At 54.9% G+C, this 22,377-nt stretch overlaps 1 long non-coding RNA gene across 1 annotated transcript; it reads left to right on the top strand.

Annotated features, from left to right (window-relative positions):
* The first annotated feature begins 1,740 nt into the window (after positions 1-1,740).
* On the top strand, positions 1,741-12,562 carry LOC133340819 (uncharacterized). Its single transcript, XR_009754946.1, has 3 exons — positions 1,741-2,055; positions 3,567-3,614; positions 12,489-12,562. It is a non-coding gene; the product is annotated as an uncharacterized LOC133340819 (long non-coding RNA).
* Positions 12,563-22,377: the final 9,815 nt, after the last annotated feature.

Below are 22,377 nucleotides of genomic sequence, written 5' to 3'. Positions count from 1 at the left end.
GAGGTGGGGCCTTACCATCAGCCCCACCAAAACCAAGCACCTGCCTGGGTATTTTGTACCATCGGACACTCCACCCCCACAACTCCCAATTGGTGATGGGGCAGTTGTGGAGAGAGTGGAGAGTTTCCCATACCTGGGCAGTGTGCTTATGACCGGCTCCAGTCTATCAGCAGAGGTCTCACTCCGAATCAGTCGAGCGGCAATATCTTTTCATCGGTTGCGTAACGCTGTGTGGAAGCTACCTGGTCTGTCGCTCCGCACGAAGCTTCAGGTCTTCTCGGCCACGGTCATTCCCTCCCTTCTCTACGCTTGCGAGACGTGGACCCCCCTGGTGGAGCATCTTCGCCGGTTGGAACATTTAGGCTGGCCTGCCTACGATCCATCCTGGGTTTAACCAGGCTGGATTGTGTGAGGAGCTCACAAATCCTTGAAAGATCTGGGCAAAGTCCCATCAGTGAGCTCCTCCGGCAGGCAAGGCTGCGTTGGCTGGGTCATGTAGCCCGCATGCCCAGCCACCGCATGCCTAAACAGCTTTTGTTCGGCCGGATCGAGGGGGCTAGACGGGCGCGGCACGGGCTGGAGAAGAGATGGAGTGATGTGGTACAGGAGGACGTGGAGCTGAGTGGACTTGCCGATGACTGGTACCAGCGGTGTCAAGATCGGCCTCAGTGGAGGAGGCTCGTGAAGGACGCTACTGGGCAGTTGGAGGCAGTCGCCCTCCAACAACAACGGAGGGCGGAGGAGCGACGCTCACAACAACGAGCGGAGCGCCGGGTGGCTAAAGCACAGCAAGTTGGTACAGTAGGGGGCACAGGTGGTGCATCAGCCAGTCATCTCGGTCATATCGGTCAGTCGACCCGTGGTACCTGCTGGGTCTGCCCCGTGACCTCCTGCCAGCGGGCGTTCGACACTTCACGTGGCCTCAAGGTGCACTTGGCCTGGCACAAGCGTCGTGGTGACGTCACCGCCACTTAGTGGTGAATGGCGGTTGTTGTTGTTGTTGTGTGTGATTGTGTGTGTGTGATTGTGTAGGTGCTCGCTACAGCACTTGCCCCTCCAGCCTGTTGCAGGCTATACAGGGGATCTTTGTAAGTGTGTGTATGTGCGCGTATGTGTTTGTGTGTTTGTGGAGCGGTCGTGTAGTGGTGAGCGCTACGCCAGTCACGATTATTTGAACCGGTCCGCTAGGTCGACTCAGCCGTAAATGAGCACCTGGTGCGCGCGTGTAAAACATCGCCACTCGGGAGACAAAGGCGGCCGGGCGGGGCCCTGGCCACCCACCCCCCCTTGTCCATAGGTGCTCGTTGCCAGCACCTGCCACAACAGGCTGTCATGGTTATACGGGCATCTTTATCATTGTGGTGAGTGCCCGCGTGTGTGTGCGTGTGTGTGTGCGTGTGTGTGCGTGCGTGTGTGTGCGCGTGTGTCTACGTGTTTGCGTGTTTGCGTGCGTGTGTGCGTGTGTGTGTGCGTGTGTGTGCGTGTGTGTGTGCGTGTGTCTACGTGTGTGCGTGCGTGTGTGCGTGTGTGTGCGTGTGTGTGTGTGTCTGTGCGTGTGTGTGCCACACTGCCCTGGGGAATATGGCAGGTCGCCGTCAAAGTTCCTTCGTTTATAGACGTCTCCGCGCGCCCCCCGTGTCTGCCCCCCCCCCCCCCGGTGCCTCTGAGTCACCGCATTCAAAGCGACTCCGAGTTCACCATCGGCAGCATCAGTCGCTCGTGCCGGCAGCGTCTCGAGCAGCGAGCGGCAACCACGCGCCCTGTATTTCTTGTTGAGATAACAACAATCATCATCATCGCTACATCATCATTATTGCTGCATGATCATCATTTTCATCATCGCTTCATCATCACCGCTGCATGATCATTATCATCATCGCTGCATGATCATCATCATCATCATCGCTGCATCGTCATCATCATCACTGCATCATGATCACCATCGTTGCATGATCACCATCGCATTGAGGAACTGAGCGTCAGCGAAAGGCACCGTGGAGATGGAGCCGAGGAATCGCCCTGAACCTGACGACGTCGAGACGACTCGCGCTGCAGGTACTGGCGCCGTGACGCTAAACGATCCTCCCCCGGCACTCCGGCGAGCGGCGACATCACGCCGCCCGCACCTCTCGCTTGCAAGGAATCGCTTGCCCGCCGCGTCTGAATGTATCAGGCTGGGCACATGGCAGGGCACGGTCGGCGCGCGCTGCGCTCTGCGTCACGCTCCGTGCGCACATTGTCAGGGAGATCACATTGTCAGGGAGATCACATTGTCAGGGAGATCACATTGTCAGGGAGATCACATTGTCAGGGAGATCACATTGTCAGGGAGATCACATTGTCAGGGAGATCACATTGTCAGGGAGATCGCATTGTCAGGGAGATCGCATTGTCAGGGAGATCGCATTGTCAGGGAGATCACATTGTCAGGGAGATCGCATTGTCAGGGAGATCACATTGTCAGGGAGATCACATTGTCAGGGAGATCGCATTGTCAGGGAGATCACATTGTCAGGGAGATCACATTGTCAGGGAGATCACATTGTCAGGGAGATCACATTGTCAGGGAGATCACATTGTCAGGGAGATCACATTGTCAGGGAGATCGCATTGTCAGGGAGATCACATTGTCAGGGAGATCGCATTGTCAGGGAGATCACATTGTCAGGGAGATCGCATTGTCAGGGAGATCACATTGTCAGGGAGATCACATTGTCAGGGAGATCACATTGTCAGGGAGATCACATTGTCAGGGAGATCACATTGTCAGGGAGATCGCATTGTCAGGGAGATCACATTGTCAGGGAGATCGCATTGTCAGGGAGATCACATTGTCAGGGAGATCACATTGTCAGGGAGATCGCATTGTCAGGGAGATCACATTGTCAGGGAGATCGCACATTGTCAGGGAGATCACATTGTCAGGGAGATCGGACACCGTCAAAGGAGTTGTGGATTTTTTTATTTAAAGTTTTCGTGACTGCAGGGATTCATCTTCTTGGTTCTTTCATTCAGACGCTGTCTTTCCGACAGACCTGTTCTTCACCTGAGGACGGCTGCTTGCGTTGTGGCCGAAACGTCGTGAGAATTGTATTTTATTGTGTTTTATTTTTATTATTTTATTATTTCCCTTCTACGTGACTTTACCGAAAGAACCAAGAAGAGTTGTGGAATGTCCACTCACGGCCAGACGGAGATTGGCATCGCTCCAAGTTGCGACGTCACAGCTCTTGTCAATCCACTGCTGGATGGGATATTCAGCCATACTTCACCACGCCGGTCCTCGAGATTTGCTGGAGGCGGGCAGCGTAGACGCAGGTGATGTTTCTATTTTATTTTATGGAGGAGCTCAGCCGCTTGTGCTGCTCGCCACGTCCGCCCCCGGAGCCTGACGACGGCTGCTCTTACTCAAGCTGCTCGCCCAGCCGAGCACCATCCAGACTCGAGGCCGCTTAGCTTCGGAGATCGGCGACGGCGTCTGCCCGACACGTGGCGCGCGAGGTGCCGTCTCACGGTGTCCACATGCTGCCGGCAAACATGTCCCCCCCCTCTCATCTCCCTTGCAGCAGACACGACGGACGAATTCCTCCAGCGCTTCGGACTGCGCCTGCAAGGTGAGCTTGCGCCCGCTTAACGCGACACCACAACCGTCGGCCGTGGTCCATCCACTGCTGGGTGAAAGCCGGGTGACTGCTCCTCGCCGTCCGTCGCTCACGGCCCAGAGCCGCCGCCAACCATCTCCCTCGCTGGCTGTGCGCAGATTCGGATTTACTTATGACTGGGGGAGATCAGCGCTTTGTTTACAGATGTCCAGTAGGGGCACGGGGTAAGCAGGTTACAACAACAACAGGCACGCGATAGGGGTGCAAAGTACAAGAGAGGTAAACAGATCACCCAACACACAAATACAACACTGAACCATCACCACACTGAGCCCACATCGTCACTACATCCCCCGCGGTGCTCCTCCCGCTGGACGCGTCCCCCCCCTCCTTGGGCTGCCATTCCATCGCCGCTCTCGTGCCGTCGGTCGCAGCGGTGGCACTCGCGCCTCGCAGCTCGAAGCGCCTGGGTGAGATTCCCGACTCGATCGCCTCTCAGTTTGCACACTCTCCCGCTTGGTGTGCGCTTGGGTTGACCTCCGCGTTCTCGCCTCAACAAATGAAATCTTAACGCTGTCATTGGGCAAAACGGCATCGCAAGTGCTGAAAATATCACCTGCGAATCACTCATCTGGGTAACACACACACATACAGCAGCAGCAGCAACATCGCTGCTGCCACGCCACTCGATGTGCATCCGTGACTCGCGCTTTGTGAGGAGCGGTGGTGCAATGGTTAGCGCAGTGCGCTAGGATCGAGGAAAAACCTTGAGTGCGATTCGAGGCCACGGCTAAGACGAGAGGCGAGCGAGGAATGAACCGGTTCTGACTACCCTCCCCCTACTCCACCGACATTAACCAACCCGCACTGACTGGCGTGGTGAAGTATGGTCAAACAACACCCACGACCGGCACGGCGTAGGAAGGCATTCAGCCAAGAATGTTGGGCAAAACGCTGCGCTTGATGACAGCATTTTTACACTCACAGCGCGGACATTTCAGGGACTACACCAGTCAGTTGACTACCTGGTGTCTCACCCCGTGAGTCACTAAGTCACCTGACCACCTGGTGTCTCACCCCGTGAGTCACTAAGTCAGCTGACTACCTGGTGTCTCACCCCGTGAGTCACTAAGTCACCTGACTACCTGGTGTCTCACCCCGTGAGTCACTAAGTCAGCTGACTACCTGGTGTCTCACCCCGTGAGTCACTAAGTCACCTGACTACCTGGTGTCTCACCCCGTGAGTCACTAAGTCAGCTGACTACCTGGTGTCTCACCCCGTGAGTCACTAAGTCAGCTGACTACCTGGTGTCTCACCCCGTGAGTCACTAAGTCACCTGACTACCTGGTGTCTCATCCCGTGAGTCACTAAGTCAGCTGACTACCTGGTGTCTCACCCCGTGAGTCACTAAGTCACCTGACTACCTGGTGTCTCATCCCGTGAGTCACTAAGTCAGCTGACTACCTGGTGTCTCACCCCGTGAGTCACTAAGTCACCTGACTACCTGGTGTCTCAACCCGTGAGTCACTAAGTCAGCTGACTACCTGGTGTCTCACCCCGTGACGTCACTAAGTCAGCTGACTACCTGGTGTCTCACCCCGTGAGTCACTAAGTCACCTGACTACCTGGTGTCTCACCCCGTGTGTCACTAAGTCACCTGACTACCTGGTGTCTCACCCCGTGAGTCACTAAGTCACCTGACTACCTGGTGTCTCACCCAGTGAGTCACTAAGTCACCTGACTACCTGGTGTCTCACCCCGTGAGTCACTAAGTCACCTGACTACCTGGTGTCTCACCCCGTGAGTCACTAAGTCACCTGACTACCTGGTGTCTCACCCCGTGAGTGACTGAGTCAGCTGACTACCTGGTGTCTCACCTCGTGATGTCACTAAGTAACCTGACTACCTGGTGTCTCACCCCGTGAGTCACTAAGTCAGCTGACTACCTGGTGTCTCACCCCGTGAGTCACTAAGTCAGCTGACTACCTGGTGTCTCACCCCGTGTGTCATTAAGTCACCTGACTACCTGGTGTCTCACCCCGTGTGTCATTAAGTCACCTGACTACCTGGTGTCTCACCCCGTGTGTCACTAAGTCACCTGACCACCTGGTGTCTCACCCCGTGTGTCATTAAGTCACCTGACTACCTGGTGTCTCAACCCGTGAGTCACTAAGTCAGCTGACTACCTGGTGTCTCACCCCGTGACGTCACTAAGTCAGCTGACTACCTGGTGTCTCACCTCGTGATGTCACTAAGTCAGCTGACTACCTGGTGTCTCACCCCGTGAGTCACTAAGTCACCTGACTACCTAGTGTCTCACCCCGTGTGTCACTAAGTCACCTGACTACCTGGTGTCTCACCCCGTGAGTCACTAAGTCACCTGACTACCTGGTGTCTCACCCCGTGAGTCACTAAGTCACCTGACTACCTGGTGTCTCACCCCGTGAGTCACTAAGTCACCTGACTACCTGGTGTCTCACCCCGTGAGTCACTAAGTCACCTGACTACCTGGTGTCTCACCCCGTGAGTGACTGAGTCAGCTGACTACCTGGTGTCTCACCTCGTGATGTCACTAAGTAACCTGACTACCTGGTGTCTCACCCCGTGAGTCACTAAGTCAGCTGACTACCTGGTGTCTCACCCCGTGAGTCACTAAGTCAGCTGACTACCTGGTGTCTCACCCCGTGTGTCATTAAGTCACCTGCCTACCTGGTGTCTCACCCGTGTGTCATTAAGTCACCTGACTACCTGGTGGTCACCCCATGTGTCACTAAGTCACCTGACCACCTGGTGTCTCACCCCGTGTGTCATTAAGTCACCTGACTACCTGGTGTCTCACCCCGTGTGTCACTAAGTCAGCTGACTACCTGGTGTCTCACCCCGTGAGTCACTAAGTCACCTGACCACCTGGTGTCTCACCCCGTGTGTCATTAAGTCAGCTGACTACCTGGTGTCTCACCCCGTGAGTCACTAAGTCACCTGACTACCTGGTGTCTCATCCCGTGAGTCACTAAGTCAGCTGACTACCTGGTGTCTCAACCCGTGAGTCACTAAGTCAGCTGACTACCTGGTGTCTCACCCCGTGACGTCACCAAGTCAGCTGACTACCTGGTGTCTCACCTCGTGATGTCACTAAGTCAGCTGACTACCTGGTGTCTCACCCCATGAGTCACTAAGTCACCTGACTACCTGGTGTCTCACCCCGTGTGTCACTAAGTCACCTGACTACCTGGTGTCTCACCCCGTGAGTCACTAAGTCATCTGACTACCTGGTGTCTCACCCCGTGAGTCACTAAGTCACCTGACTACCTTGTGTCTCACCCCGTGAGTCACTAAGTCACCTGACTACCTGGTGTCTCACCCCGTGAGTCACTAAGTCACCTGACTACCTGGTGTCTCACCCCGTGAGTGACTGAGTCAGCTGACTACCTGGTGTCTCACCTCGTGATGTCACTAAGTAACCTGACTACCTGGTGTCTCACCCCGTGAGTCACTAAGTCAGCTGACTACCTGGTGTCTCACCCCGTGAGTCACTAAGTCAGCTGACTACCTGGTGTCTCACCCCGTGTGTCATTAAGTCACCTGACTACCTGGTGTCTCACCCCGTGTGTCATTAAGTCACCTGACTACCTGGTGTCTCACCTCGTGATGTCACTAAGTAACCTGACTACCTGGTGTCTCACCCCGTGAGTCACTAAGTCAGCTGACTACCTGGTGTCTCACCCCGTGAGTCACTAAGTCACCTGACTACCTGGTGTCTCACCCCGTGAGTCACTAAGTCAGCTGACTACCTGGTGTCTCACCCCGTGAGTCACTAAGTCACCTGACTACCTGGTGTCTCACCCCGTGAGTCACTAAGTCAGCTGACTACCTGGTGTCTCACCCCGTGAGTCACTAAGTCAGCTGACTACCTGGTGTCTCACCCCGTGAGTCACTAAGTCACCTGACTACCTGGTGTCTCATCCCGTGAGTCACTAAGTCAGCTGACTACCTGGTGTCTCACCCCGTGAGTCACTAAGTCACCTGACTACCTGGTGTCTCATCCCGTGAGTCACTAAGTCAGCTGACTACCTGGTGTCTCACCCCGTGAGTCACTAAGTCACCTGACTACCTGGTGTCTCAACCCGTGAGTCACTAAGTCAGCTGACTACCTGTTGTCTCACCCCGTGACGTCACTAAGTCAGCTGACTACCTGGTGTCTCACCCCGTGAGTCACTAAGTCACCTGACTACCTGGTGTCTCACCCCGTGTGTCACTAAGTCACCTGACTACCTGGTGTCTCACCCCGTGAGTCACTAAGTCACCTGACTACCTGGTGTCTCACCCAGTGAGTCACTAAGTCACCTGACTACCTGGTGTCTCACCCCGTGAGTCACTAAGTCACCTGACTACCTGGTGTCTCACCCCGTGAGTCACTAAGTCACCTGACTACCTGGTGTCTCACCCCGTGAGTGACTGAGTCAGCTGACTACCTGGTGTCTCACCTCGTGATGTCACTAAGTAACCTGACTACCTGGTGTCTCACCCCGTGAGTCACTAAGTCAGCTGACTACCTGGTGTCTCACCCCGTGAGTCACTAAGTCAGCTGACTACCTGGTGTCTCACCCCGTGTGTCATTAAGTCACCTGACTACCTGGTGTCTCACCCCGTGTGTCATTAAGTCACCTGACTACCTGGTGTCTCACCCCGTGTGTCACTAAGTCACCTGACCACCTGGTGTCTCACCCCGTGTGTCATTAAGTCACCTGACTACCTGGTGTCTCAACCCGTGAGTCACTAAGTCAGCTGACTACCTGGTGTCTCACCCCGTGACGTCACTAAGTCAGCTGACTACCTGGTGTCTCACCTCGTGATGTCACTAAGTCAGCTGACTACCTGGTGTCTCACCCCGTGAGTCACTAAGTCACCTGACTACCTAGTGTCTCACCCCGTGTGTCACTAAGTCACCTGACTACCTGGTGTCTCACCCCGTGAGTCACTAAGTCACCTGACTACCTGGTGTCTCACCCCGTGAGTCACTAAGTCACCTGACTACCTGGTGTCTCACCCCGTGAGTCACTAAGTCACCTGACTACCTGGTGTCTCACCCCGTGAGTCACTAAGTCACCTGACTACCTGGTGTCTCACCCCGTGAGTGACTGAGTCAGCTGACTACCTGGTGTCTCACCTCGTGATGTCACTAAGTAACCTGACTACCTGGTGTCTCACCCCGTGAGTCACTAAGTCAGCTGACCACCTGGTGTCTCACCCCGTGAGTCACTAAGTCAGCTGACTACCTGGTGTCTCACCCCGTGTGTCATTAAGTCACCTGACTACCTGGTGTCTCACCCCGTGTGTCATTAAGTCACCTGACTACCTGGTGTCTCACCCCGTGTGTCACTAAGTCACCTGACCACCTGGTGTCTCACCCCGTGTGTCATTAAGTCACCTGACTACCTGGTGTCTCACCCCGTGTGTCACTAAGTCAGCTGACTACCTGGTGTCTCACCCCGTGAGTCACTAAGTCACCTGACCACCTGGTGTCTCACCCCGTGTGTCATTAAGTCAGCTGACTACCTGGTGTCTCACCCCGTGAGTCACTAAGTCACCTGACTACCTGGTGTCTCATCCCGTGAGTCACTAAGTCAGCTGACTACCTGGTGTCTCAACCCGTGAGTCACTAAGTCAGCTGACTACCTGGTGTCTCACCCCGTGACGTCACCAAGTCAGCTGACTACCTGGTGTCTCACCTCGTGATGTCACTAAGTCAGCTGACTACCTGGTGTCTCACCCCGTGAGTCACTAAGTCACCTGACTACCTGGTGTCTCACCCCGTGTGTCACTAAGTCACCTGACTACCTGGTGTCTCACCCCGTGAGTCACTGAGTCATCTGACTACCTGGTGTCTCACCCCGTGAGTCACTAAGTCACCTGACTACCTGGTGTCTCACCCCGTGAGTGACTGAGTCAGCTGACTATCTGGTGTCTCACCTCGTGATGTCACTAAGTAACCTGACTACCTGGTGTCTCACCCCGTGAGTCACTAAGTCAGCTGACTACCTGGTGTCTCACCCCGTGAGTCACTAAGTCAGCTGACTACCTGGTGTCTCACCCCGTGTGTCATTAAGTCACCTGACTACCTGGTGTCTCACCCCGTGTGTCATTAAGTCACCTGACTACCTGGTGTCTCACCCCGTGTGTCACTAAGTCACCTGACCACCTAGTGTCTCACCCCGTGTGTCATTAAGTCACCTGACTACCTGGTGTCTCACCCCGTGTGTCACTAAGTCAGCTGACTACCTGGTGTCTCACCCCGTGAGTCACTAAGTCACCTGACCACCTGGTGTCTCACCCCGTGTGTCATTAAGTCACCTGACTACCTGGTGTCTCACCCCGTGTGTCACTAAGTCAGCTGACTACCTGGTGTCTCACCCAGTGTGTCACTAAGTCACCTGACCACCTGGTGTCTCACCCCGTGTGTCATTAAGTCACCTGACCACCTGGTGTCTCACCCCGTGAGTCACTAAGTCAGCTGACTACCTGGTGTCTCACCTCGTGATGTCACTAAGTCACCTGACTACCTGGTGTCTCACCTCGTGATGTTACTAAGTCGCCTGACTACCTGGTGTCTCACCCCGTGTGTCACTAAGTCAGCTGACTACCTGGTGTCTCACCCCGTATGTCACTAAGTCACCTGACTACCTGGTGTCTCACCCCGTGAGTCACTAAGTCAGCTGACTACCTGGTGTCTCACCCCGTGAGTCACTAAGTCAGCTGACTACCTGGTGTCTCACCCCGTGACGTCACTAAGTCACCTGACTACCTGGTGTCTCACCTCGTGATGTTACTAAGTCACCTGACTACCTGGTGTCTCACCCCGTGTGTCACTAAGTCAGCTGACCACCTGGTGTCTCACCCCGTGTGTCACTAAGTCACCTGACTACCTGGTGTCTCACCCCGTGTGTCACTAAGTCAGCTGACTACCTGGTGTCTCACCCCGTGAGTCACTAAGTCACCTGACCACCTGGTGTCTCACCCCGTGTGTCACTAAGTCACCTGACTACCTGGTGTCTCACCCCGTGAGTCACTAAGTCAGCTGACTACCTGGTGTCTCACCCCGTGACGTCACTAAGTCACCTGACTACCTGGTGTCTCACCTCGTGAGTCACTAAGTCACCTGACTACCTGGTGTCTCACCCCGTGAGTCACTAAGTCAGCTGACTACCTGGTGTCTCACCTCGTGATGTTACTAAGTCACCTGACTACCTGGTGTCTCACCCCGTGTGTCACTAAGTCAGCTGACCACCTGGTGTCTCACCCCGTGTGTCACTAAGTCACCTGACTACCTGGTGTCTCACCCCGTGTGTCACTAAGTCAGCTGACTACCTGGTGTCTCACCCCGTGAGTCACTAAGTCACCTGACCACCTGGTGTATCTCCCCGTGTGTCACTAAGTCACCTGACTACCTGGTGTCTCACCCCGTGAGTCACTAAGTCAGCTGACTACCTGGTGTCTCACCCCGTGACGTCACTAAGTCACCTGACTACCTGGTGTCTCACCTCGTGATGTTACTAAGTCACCTGACTACCTGGTGTCTCACCCCGTATGTCACTAAGTCACCTGACTACCTGGTGTCTCACCCCGTGAGTCACTAAGTCAGCTGACTACCTGGTGTCTCACCCCGTGAGTCACTAAGTCAGCTGACTACCTGGTGTCTCACCCCGTGACGTCACTAAGTCACCTGACTACCTGGTGTCTCACCTCGTGATGTTACTAAGTCACCTGACTACCTGGTGTCTCACCCCGTGTGTCACTAAGTCAGCTGACCACCTGGTGTCTCACCCCGTGTGTCACTAAGTCACCTGACTACCTGGTGTCTCACCCCGTGTGTCACTAAGTCAGCTGACTACCTGGTGTCTCACCCCGTGAGTCACTAAGTCACCTGACCACCTGGTGTCTCACCCCGTGTGTCACTAAGTCACCTGACTACCTGGTGTCTCACCCCGTGAGTCACTAAGTCAGCTGACTACCTGGTGTCTCACCCCGTGACGTCACTAAGTCACCTGACTACCTGGTGTCTCACCTCGTGAGTCACTAAGTCACCTGACTACCTGGTGTCTCACCCCGTGAGTCACTAAGTCAGCTGACTACCTGGTGTCTCACCTCGTGATGTTACTAAGTCACCTGACTACCTGGTGTCTCACCCCGTGTGTCACTAAGTCAGCTGACCACCTGGTGTCTCACCCCGTGTGTCACTAAGTCACCTGACTACCTGGTGTCTCACCCCGTGTGTCACTAAGTCAGCTGACTACCTGGTGTCTCACCCCGTGAGTCACTAAGTCACCTGACCACCTGGTGTCTCACCCCGTGTGTCACTAAGTCACCTGACTACCTGGTGTCTCACCCCGTGAGTCACTAAGTCAGCTGACTACCTGGTGTCTCACCCCGTGACGTCACTAAGTCACCTGACTACCTGGTGTCTCACCTCGTGATGTTACTAAGTCACCTGACTACCTGGTGTCTCACCCCGTGTGTCACTAAGTCAGCTGACCACCTGGTGTCTCACCCCGTGTGTCACTAAGTCACCTGACTACCTGGTGTCTCACCCCGTGTGTCACTAAGTCAGCAGACTACCTGGTGTCTCACCCCGTGAGTCACTAAGTCACCTGACCACCTGGTGTCTCACCCCGTGTGTCACTAAGTCACCTGACTACCTGGTGTCTCACCCCGTGTGTCACTAAGTCAGCTGACTACCTGGTGTCTCACCCAGTGTGTCACTAAGTCACCTGACCACCTGGTGTCTCACCCCGTGAGTCACTAAGTCACCTGACTACCTGGTGTCTCACCCCGTGACGTCACTAAGTCACCTGACTACCTGGTGTCTCACCGCGTGTCGCCCCACGCAGCGCGCAGACCCAGCCACGTGGCGCTGATGGCGACCGCGGGGTCCAAGCGCGACTCGCGACGATACGCAGGCGACGACGACGAGGAGGAGGAGGTGGAGGAGGAGGAGGTGGTGGAGGGGGAGGAGGAGGTGGAGGAGGAGGGGGAGGAGTGGTCCAGCCACGATCGGCACCGCGCGTCGAGCCGTGACGCGGACGAGGAGGAGGCGATCCCGCAGCGCCAGCAGGCGGCGCCCAAGCCGCGTGTGGAGAGCGACCGTGAAGAGGAGAGCCCCAGCACCATCACCACCACCATCAGCCCCACCACCATCACCACCACCATCACCACCAGCAGCAGCAGGAGCAGCAGCAGCAGGAGCAGCAGCAGGGGCTGGAGCAGGACGCGAGCGCGCAGCGACACGCCGAGCCTGGCCGAGCTCCGCTCCGCGCTCAAGCTGGACGCGCAGACCGCCGGTAACACGACGACGACGCTGCTGCTGCTGTCCTGCTTGCTGTGCTGTCCTGCTTGCTGTGCTGCTTGCTGTGATGTCCTGCTTGCTGTCCTGCTTGCTGCGCTGTGCTGCTTGCTGGGCTGTCCTGCTTGCTGGGCTGTCCTGCTTGCTGCGCTGTCCTGCTTGCTGCGCTGTCCTGCTTGCTGGGCTGTCCTGCTTGCTGTGCTGTCCGCGGTGTTCAGCTGCCCTCCCTGTCAGCTCTGTGCTGCTGCTGCTGTCTGACAGCCCCGCCTCTCCGTGCGCTCCGTGCAGCGCGGGCGGTGATGGCGGTGATGGTGATGATGGGAGCGCCGCTAGCTCGTCGTGTCTGTCTGTGTGCCACCGCGTGCGTGTGCAGACCTGTGTGTGTGTAGACCCGCGTGTGTGTGTAGACCCGTGTGTGTGCATCCTCCTGTGTGTGTAGACCTGTGTGTGTGTATGTATGCGTCCGTGTGCGTGTCTGTGCGGATCCTCCTGTGTGTGTGAATCCGCGTGTGTGTGAATCCGCGTGTGTGTGCAGACCTGTGTGTGTAGACCTGTGTGTGTGCATCCTCCTGTGTGTGTGCAGACCTGTGCGTGTGTAGACCTGTGTGTGTGCATCCTCTTGTGTGTTTGCAGACCTGTGTGTGTGTCTATATGTATGTGTCCGTGTGCGTGTCTGTGCGGATCCTCCTGTGTGTATACCTGTGTGTGTGTATACATGTGTGTGTGTATACCTGTGTGTGTGTGTATACCCGTGTGTGTGTGTATACCCGTGTGTGTATTCTCGCGTGTGTTGTTCGTAGTACCGTGTAGGATTCTCAATGGGGGTGCTCGTGTGCTGAACGCATGCACACTGCGATGTTGCTGTTCTTGCTGTTGTTAACGTGAGTGCGGGTTATTGCGAATAACGGGATGCATCATGGGGTGGGGGCGGTGTCATTTCACGATTTCATTCGAGGGCCCATGCCAGCCGCGCTGCCCGATGCCGTGCCCCACATGCCCTGACGTGGGTCGCTGTGTCGGGGGGTGCGCTCCAGTACGAACCTCGAGCGGTTAACAATTCTCTGTGCGTGTGTGTGGGGGGGGGGGGGTAACGATGAGAGGAAACCGATGCACACAGGGGGAGAGAAACAAACAAACTGCCCACATGTCAACTATCTCGCCAGATATGCAGGAGATCGGGGGTTTGATCTCGACCCCGACGATAGCTGCTGTATATTTGGAGTTTACGATGTCGCGCTCTCGCTCTCTCTCTCGTCGATTTTCCTCCTCCACGTTCAGCTCGAGCAGACACTTCGTTGAGCTGTCATTCGCTTTTGAGAAACAGCTACGCAGCTCAGTCGGGGAAGGGGGCTTACCTGGTACAACATAAAACACAAATTGAGTTTCAGCTTCGTAATAAAGCTCCAGGTAGAAATGCACCCGAGTCTGGAATCGAACCCAGTTCCCCCCCCCCCCTCTTGAAACTCGTGGAGAGGAACACGTCCTCCCTCTCTGCCGCCCGTCACGGGTGTGCTGGGTCGCAAATCCACTGCTGGATGAGAGCCTGCCCACGTTGGCCGTGGTGGTTATTTGACCATACTTCACCACGCTGGTGCGTGCGGCTGTGCGCGTAGACGTCGTGGTGGTTATTTGACCATACTTCACCACGCTGGTGCGTGCGGCTGTGCGCGTAGACGTCGTGGTGGTTATTTGACCATACTTCACCACGCTGGTGCGTGCGGCTGTGCGTGTAGACGTCGTGGTGGTTATTTGACCATACTTCACCACGCTGGTGCGTGCGGGCCGGTGAAAGGTGGCTGTGCGCGTAGACGCCGTGGGGGAGGGAGGGGGCGCGCGGGGGGTGGGGGTGTATCGAAGTACGGTACAACAACGATCATAGCCGCCTCCAGCGACACGTGTTCTGTGCAAAGGTGGGGGGCGTCCTTCCAGCAGAGCGCCGTCCAGGCTCGGGAACCCAGGTTCGCTCCCGTGCTGTGGCGGGACGATGGGGAGAACACCATCGCTAAAGTCGGTGGTGAGTTTTGTTTGTTGTTGTTGTTTTCACGCGGACTTAAGTTGCGACGTGATTGTCAACGGGTTCTTTCGTCCGCGGGGAAGAAAGAGAAGCCGAGGCTGTACGATCTAGCAACGCGAGGCGGTCGGGGGGGGGGGGGTACGCAGATCTTCAAACTAAAGCGGAAGTATTACATCTCACACAGGGTCGTCGAAGCGCGTGGACCCCCAAACCGCGGGGCCCGGGGCAGTCGTACCCCCTGATTCGCCACCGTACCCGCGATGTCACAAACCCCAATGGTGTTTCAAATGAGTGCAGCAGCCCTCACACGGATTATGTCTTGCTGGCGAATGTGGTGCCATCCCCCCCCTCCCCGCCTCTCTCTGAAAATGAGTGAAGAACACTGCTCTGAGCGTGTAACGTGGATTCTAATTGTGGGAGGGGCAAGAAAAAACCCGGAGGGCCCGGAGAAAAAATCCACGCAACCGCTTCGGGGAGAGAGCGAGAGAGACACGCAAACGGGAAATATACAGCAGGCGTCAGGGTCGGGATCGAACCAACGGACCTCCTGCAACACCAGACGAGCTCGCCTGATCCCTGATCATCCCCACTGACAATTTGCTAATTCCCCACCCTTAACTGAATGTTTCCTGCGCGTATCGTAGAGAAACCATTGGCCGTGTCGTGCGCACGTACGTACGCGTGTATGTTGCACGTGTGTAAGTTCCATGTATGGATGTTGAACTTCTGTCGCAGCGTGTGGAGCCAAGCGCGCTAATCGTTGGCGTTGTTCACATCCCATTCCACCGCCCTCTGATACTGGGGACGTTTTGAAAATTCTCGATGTGGGTCTCACGCGACTCGTGCCAATTTCGCGTCGTTTGCTATTCTGCCTCCACACCCAACTCCCAACTCCATCTCTCTTCTCCACACCCACCGCCGCCGCTCGTTCGCCCACCGTGCATCTCCCACGGATAGCCACGCGAGTTGTCTGGAGTGAAACATTGTGAGATGCGCATCCGGATGAGAGAGGGGGCGGGGGATGTCTGCAGCTCACACCGAGGTTTGGGAAATTGAGTCCCGGTGATAATTGGAGTGGCAGGATGGTGACGCGGTGGTGAGAATCGCGCCGTACACAGGCGACAAGGGCCTTGGTTCGGTTCCCGACGCAGCCATATCTCTTGGGTGGAGTTTGTATTTTCTCCCCTTATTCTGTATGGGTTTCTTTCCGGCTTATCCTGTTTCCGCCCATAGCTAAACAAAACAATACGAGGCCATTGGTATTGGCCAGGCCTGAAAATTACTCCGTTGCAATAAGGAGCCCAGTTCGGTTCAAGAGGCCTCAGGTATTTTTTTTAATCACTGAAATCGCACGCAATTATCCGCGTGAAGACGCGCAGAGACGACGGCGTTGAGGCTGCGTGGCTGCGTTGTGTTGCGTTGCCCACCGCCAGCGCGAGCATTGAGCGCGTCCGTAGCCCCGCGCCTGGCCCTGCTTGGCCCCGAGCAAGATTCAGGCGCCTTGTGAGGCCAACTTAGCACGGTTTGGTTCAGGCATAACAAATCGCCAGCAGGAAAACCACCCGTACCGTGATGGTCTGGTACTAGCACGGCTCGGATGTGCCAGTGGAAAAGGAATTTGATAGGCATTGTTTAATTGTGCAGAGAAGGTGGACTTCCTACATGCCTATCTGAGCACACGATTTTGGCAAGATGGATTTATTTTCGCTGATCCGGTTGAGTGAACACTGAGAAACGCCGCCCGCTCGATTTGAAAACAAAAACAATTATCCAAAATAATTCGACACGCTTGACCGAGCCACACTCGCCAGCCGGCCCCACGTGGTCCCAGCGCCAGAGCGAGCAGCTGGCAATATGAAGGGCACCGAGATGGCTAGGAGATGTTCACGACCTCGTCTGGTCTACAGGAGGTCGTGGGTTCGATCCCGGCCCTGACGCCTGCTGCTGTATATTTGGAGTTTGCGGTGTCTCTCTCTCTCTCCCCGTGGTCGCGTGGATTTTTCTCCGCGTCTTCCGGGGTTTCCCTCCACATTTAGAATCAACATCACACGATGATGACGATGATGAGCCACTTCGTTGAGCTATCATTTATGGCCAGGTCCTTCTGAAAAAGAGCTACACAACTCAGTGGGTCTTACCTGGTAAAATATAGTTTAGTTTTTAGGTCACGAGTTAAACTTCCTAGTTGGGGGGGGGGGGGGGGAATTAACTCAGCCCATCATCCCTCCGGGGTTGATAAAACGAGTACCACTCTGTGGGGAAATCAACGATGGTTGCCCTTTGAATATACTCTTGTCCTCGCCATAAGAATGTGGAATTTCCACCACTGCCTCTGCAGAGCTGTACACAGCTGAGCACCACCAATGCCAGCAAGGGCATCACTTTGACTCTACGGTACCTGAAACCCTCCTACGCAAAAGCCCCAGAAGCCCTCTATTTTGTCCCGAGTCCATCGGCGGAGTGCGACATCGCTTCCCACGTCTCCAGCAGCAATCCGACGAGTGTCACCAATCGGCGTCGCGCTCCCTACTCAGGGATTTATGAGTCGGCGTCACGTGCCCTCCTCCTGCGGGGCCGCGCAAAGTGGGTCACACAAACGGAGCGGATGAATCTGAGGCTATTCAGATTGGCCAGAACTGATGGGTATTGCCAGGTGGAACAGGAATATTCCAGGAAGGTGCAGTTATTGCTGTGGGGAGATGTTGGCTACCTCGGCTGGTATACAGGAAGTCGTGGGTTCGATCCCGACCCTGACGCCTGCTGTATATTTCTAGTTTGCGTGTCTCTCTCTCCATGGTCGTGTGAATTTTTCTCCGGGCCCGCCGGTAAATTTCCACGTGATAAGCCACTTAGTTGAGCTACCATTTGTGATAGTCGGGTGGCTTCTGAAAAATAACTCTTTAGCTCAGTGTTCAAATAATAAATAGAACGTTGTCCGTGGGCATTCGCAGCGAAGCTCGTGACCATTTCACGCCACGAAGACCTATAACTACAGACCTATAACTACAAACCTATAACTACAGACCTATAATTACAAACCTATAACTACAGACCCATAACTACAGACCTATAACTACAGACCTATAACTATAGACCTATCACTCTCGACTTGGCTGGGTCTCCGCTGAGGCCTCTCAACTTGAATGATTCCTCGAGTGCAGTGGCGCGGCCGCCAGTGGAGACCCACCGGGTGGAGTCGCCGGTCCTCTACTCCGGGCGAGCCGGGGGTCATCGGCAGGTTCGTTCACATCGGGGTGCCCTGGAGAAGGCAGTCACCCTCCGACACAAAGACAAAGATCCCCCGTATAGCCTTAACAGACTGCTAGGGCAAGTGCTGTTAGCGAATAGAACCTATGAAGGTCGGCACGGCACACGCCCGGCCGCCTTTGTCTCCTCGGTGATGATGTTTACACACCGCACCAGGTACTCATTTGAGGCTGAGTCAACCTATGGGAGGCCCAGGACTGGTTCAGATAACTCGTCACTGGTTTTGTCCGTGAGCGGGAATCGAACTCGGGTCGTCGGGTTCGTAGCGCAGCGTGGCGCTAATCGTTGCTCCACCACTCCCCGACACCCACACTTCGCTCTCGTCTCTCCACAGGTTTTCAGTTTTCAGGTTCATTGATTAGGTATAACCCTGTGAGCCATGCGGCTCTTGACTCGGGGGCAACCGTAACAAACAAAAACATGAACAAGAAGCATCTTAAAGTGACTACACGCAACAGAAAAAAATATTGGAAAAAACAGCAAAGTCTTCCAGAAAAAACACCGCATTTTAACGCTGTGTGCAAAAATCCCAGTGGGATGCAAGTCAAACAATAACAACCATAAGACAATGTAGATTAAAGTTATCAGGCCAACTCTGTACTACAACAAACAAACATGGCCAGACCAAACCGTTCTCAAAATCACCAAATAAAGCCACAAAAACAATGCAACAGTGATCATAGGAACTGTGATTCAAATCCAACAACAAACGACATACAAAACATGTACGACCAAACCCCGCAGCCATCGCTGGCTGCATGAGTCACTCCATAACAGCAGGTTTCTAGAACTCACTCCAAACGCCTGTGTCCAGCCAGCAGTAATCAGAACACGTGTGCATCTGCTCGCGTGTCAAGGCCAGTGTGGAAGAGTAGGCCAAATATTCTCCAGAGTGGGAGCTCGCTGCTGGAGCTCCCTCGATCGGGGGCTTTCGCGACCAATCATATTTCGGTAAACTTTGAAAAACAGGAAGAGGTTTAACCCTTTGCTGGAAACAACAGCTGTGTTGAGATCCATATTAGAGGTCCTTTTTGGGGGGGGGGGTTAGATCGCGTAAATATATAAATGTGTCGTGAAACCCGCCACCACCGACACAGCCAATTAGTAAGGTTTGTCACGTGAACAAAACGTGTCGATTCGTTACTAATTCAGCACACACCGGTTGCGTGTTGGAGAGTGAACCCACCACAACATTTACAATTCGAGTAGCGTGACGTTTCGCCAGTAATTACAACAACAAGCAGCAGCATCATCGGTCGGACAGCCGCAGAGTCGTGGAGAAATCCTCCTCCTGCTGCTTCGGTCCTAAATAGAGGCCCCTTCCGACAGTAATTGCAGGGCCGCACCTTTAACTTTGCGTTTGCCCTCCCAGATGGCCACCCCATGAACTTAATGAGCCACAGTTGTCGTCCACTTAACGTGGCTTCTCTCAACGAGTGCCGCCTGCTCTCTGGACAACTCGCTTGTGTGGATTATGATCAGATGTCTCCAGAACGCCCCTCCATCCATCTCACGGAGATGTTTCCAGTGATGCTCCCAGCAAGCACGCTTGCCTGTGTCTGCGGCGTGTGCTCGCTTGCGTGTGTGTCAGTGACGATTATCCGAACCGGTCATGGGCCTCCCCTAGGTCGCCTCAGTCTAAAATGAGTACCTGGGGCGGTGCGCAAACATCGCGCCACCGGGGAGACAAAGGCGGCACGGGCGTGGTGCTGGCCACCCACCCCCTCGCGTGCCGTGCCGGCCTTCGTAGGCGCTGCTCGCTCGCGGCACTTGCCCCAACACTCCGGTAGGGCTACACGGGGGATCTTTGTCTTTGTGATGTGGGTCACGCGCCGCGGACGGCGGCTGTTGTTGAGACAGGAGCGGCGGCTGGGGGCTGAGCGCGCGTGTGTTTGTCTTTGCGCCACCATCTCAAAAGTGACACCGGCGCGTCAATTAATTACCACACCCCCCAAACACCCCCAGCCCCCCACACACCCCCCCCAGCCCCCCACACACCCCCAGCCCCCCACACACCCCCAGCCCCCCACATTGCTCCGTGCAGGGCAGCGCTGTGGCGGCCACGCCCCCCCCCGCGTGAGTAGCCCCGGACTCGGGGGGGGGGGGGGTCTCACGTGGAGGGGGGGGGGGGGTCTCACGTGGGGGGGGGGGGGTCACGTGGAGGTGGCTGCTAGCGAGCTGCGGACGGACACTCGTTCGTGTCGCGTGTTCTGGCAAACTGCAACTGTTGGTCACGATGATGATGATACTAGCAGTAGTGATGATAATAATACAGGCACGTGGAGAGACACACTGAGAGACAGACACGGGGAGAGACACGGGGACAGATGAGACGCTGGGTTCAAACACAATACTGCAGGTCACAGCAACACACCCGCTCACTTATCCACTCACTCACCCGCTCACTCACCCGCTCACTCACTCACTCGCTCACTCATCACCCACTCACCCATTCACTCACCCACCCGCTCACCCACTCACTCGCTCACTCACCCGCTCACTGACTCACTTATTCACTCACTCGCTCACTCACCCGCTCACTCACTCACTCATTCACTCACTCACCAACCCGCTCACCCACTCACTCGCTCACTCACCCGCTCACTCACTCACTTATTCACTCACTCGCTCACTCACCCGCTCACTCACTCATTCACTCACTTGCTCACTCACCCGCTCACTCTCCCGCTCACCCACCCACTCACCACACTGCTTCTTCCCTCGTACCGCTCTACTTAGCAATCCATTTCCACCGTCTCCTCGCTCGATTCAAGACAAGTCTTAAATCGTGGCTCGTACTCTTTCAATGGTGCTGTTTGTTGCTGGCCGCTTGGTGCTTTGGGGCTTTTGCTCGGCAACCGTGATGGAAGAAAATAATAATTGGGCTTCTTGTTTTAGGTTTGAGGAGTGAATTCGGGCTCCGTCTGAAAACACAACGCGTTCAGATGATTTAAGAAGTGGCTATTTACCCCAGAGGCAGACATGTCGCACGTTCAGATTCTAGAGGGGAAACCGCTGATGCTCTCCATAATAGTTTTTTTTTTTGGGCTTAGACCGCGTAAATATAAATGTGTCGTTAAACCCGCCACCACCCGACACGGCCAAGGTTTGTCACGTAAACAGAACGTGGCCAATTCCTTGGTAGTCATCATACCGGTTGTATGTTGGAGATGAAAACCCTCTACAACATTTACAATTCGAGTACGGTTACGTTTCGCCCGTAATTACAACAACAACAACCAGCATCATCAGGCGACAGTCAGAGTGGTGGAGACATCCCCCCCTCCCCCTGCTGCTGCGAGGTAAGTGTGATGACGTCACTCGTGAGTCAATCAGGAGCCTGGACCAGGAGAGGGTGCTATTCATATTCATTACAATGGGTATCCTTTATTTAGTTTAACACGTAGGATTTCGCGACCAATATTATCTTCTCTTCTATATATATAAAAAGCAAATTTGTGATTATGTGTGTCTGTTCAAAATTTTTAGCGTACTTCTCGACATGCAACAAACTTGAAATTTGCCATGTGGGTACTTTCCAGACTGTACACCATGCACAAATTATACAAATATGTACTTTGGTATTTTTTTTTGGGGGGGGGGGAGCTCAATAATGCTTATATTTTTTGCACGCCAAGTGAGCTGTGACGTCACATCTGTCATGTCACCCACGCATGCGTAGTGGTTCGATTCCCCCTCACGGCCACCACCGGTGACGATTATTTGAACCGGTCATGGGCCTATCCTAGGTCGACTCAGCCTCAAACGAGTAACTGCTGTGGTGTGTGAACATCGCCACTGGGGAGACAAAGGCGGCCGGGCGTGGTGAATCCAAGTGCCGAGCGAAGCCGGGTAGTAAAGCTAGTGTGTAATATATCGGCATTTTGCGACCCCCACTGCCGCTGTGTAGCATATTATGACGTGCCAGGGACTCGATGAGATGATAGGACAATAGTCTGAGTCCATAATTGGCAATAAGTAACGGCAAAGCGGTTTAAGTGACTCACAGAATTGTGCGCAGTTGCGTATACAGTACAACAGTCCACGACTTTTTTGAAGGCATTCACCTCCAGCGAGCGCGATGCCGATCACACAACGCGGTTCGAATTCGACCCTCGATCGATGGCTGCGCCATCGCCGCACACGCGTCGAATAA

Source organism: Lethenteron reissneri, chromosome 10 (genome assembly GCF_015708825.2).
Source record: "Lethenteron reissneri isolate LAM-NWPU_2019-01 chromosome 10, ASM1570882v1, whole genome shotgun sequence".
NCBI lineage: Eukaryota > Metazoa > Chordata > Hyperoartia > Petromyzontiformes > Petromyzontidae > Lethenteron > Lethenteron reissneri.
This window is presented reverse-complemented; position numbering and strand designations above follow the sequence as displayed.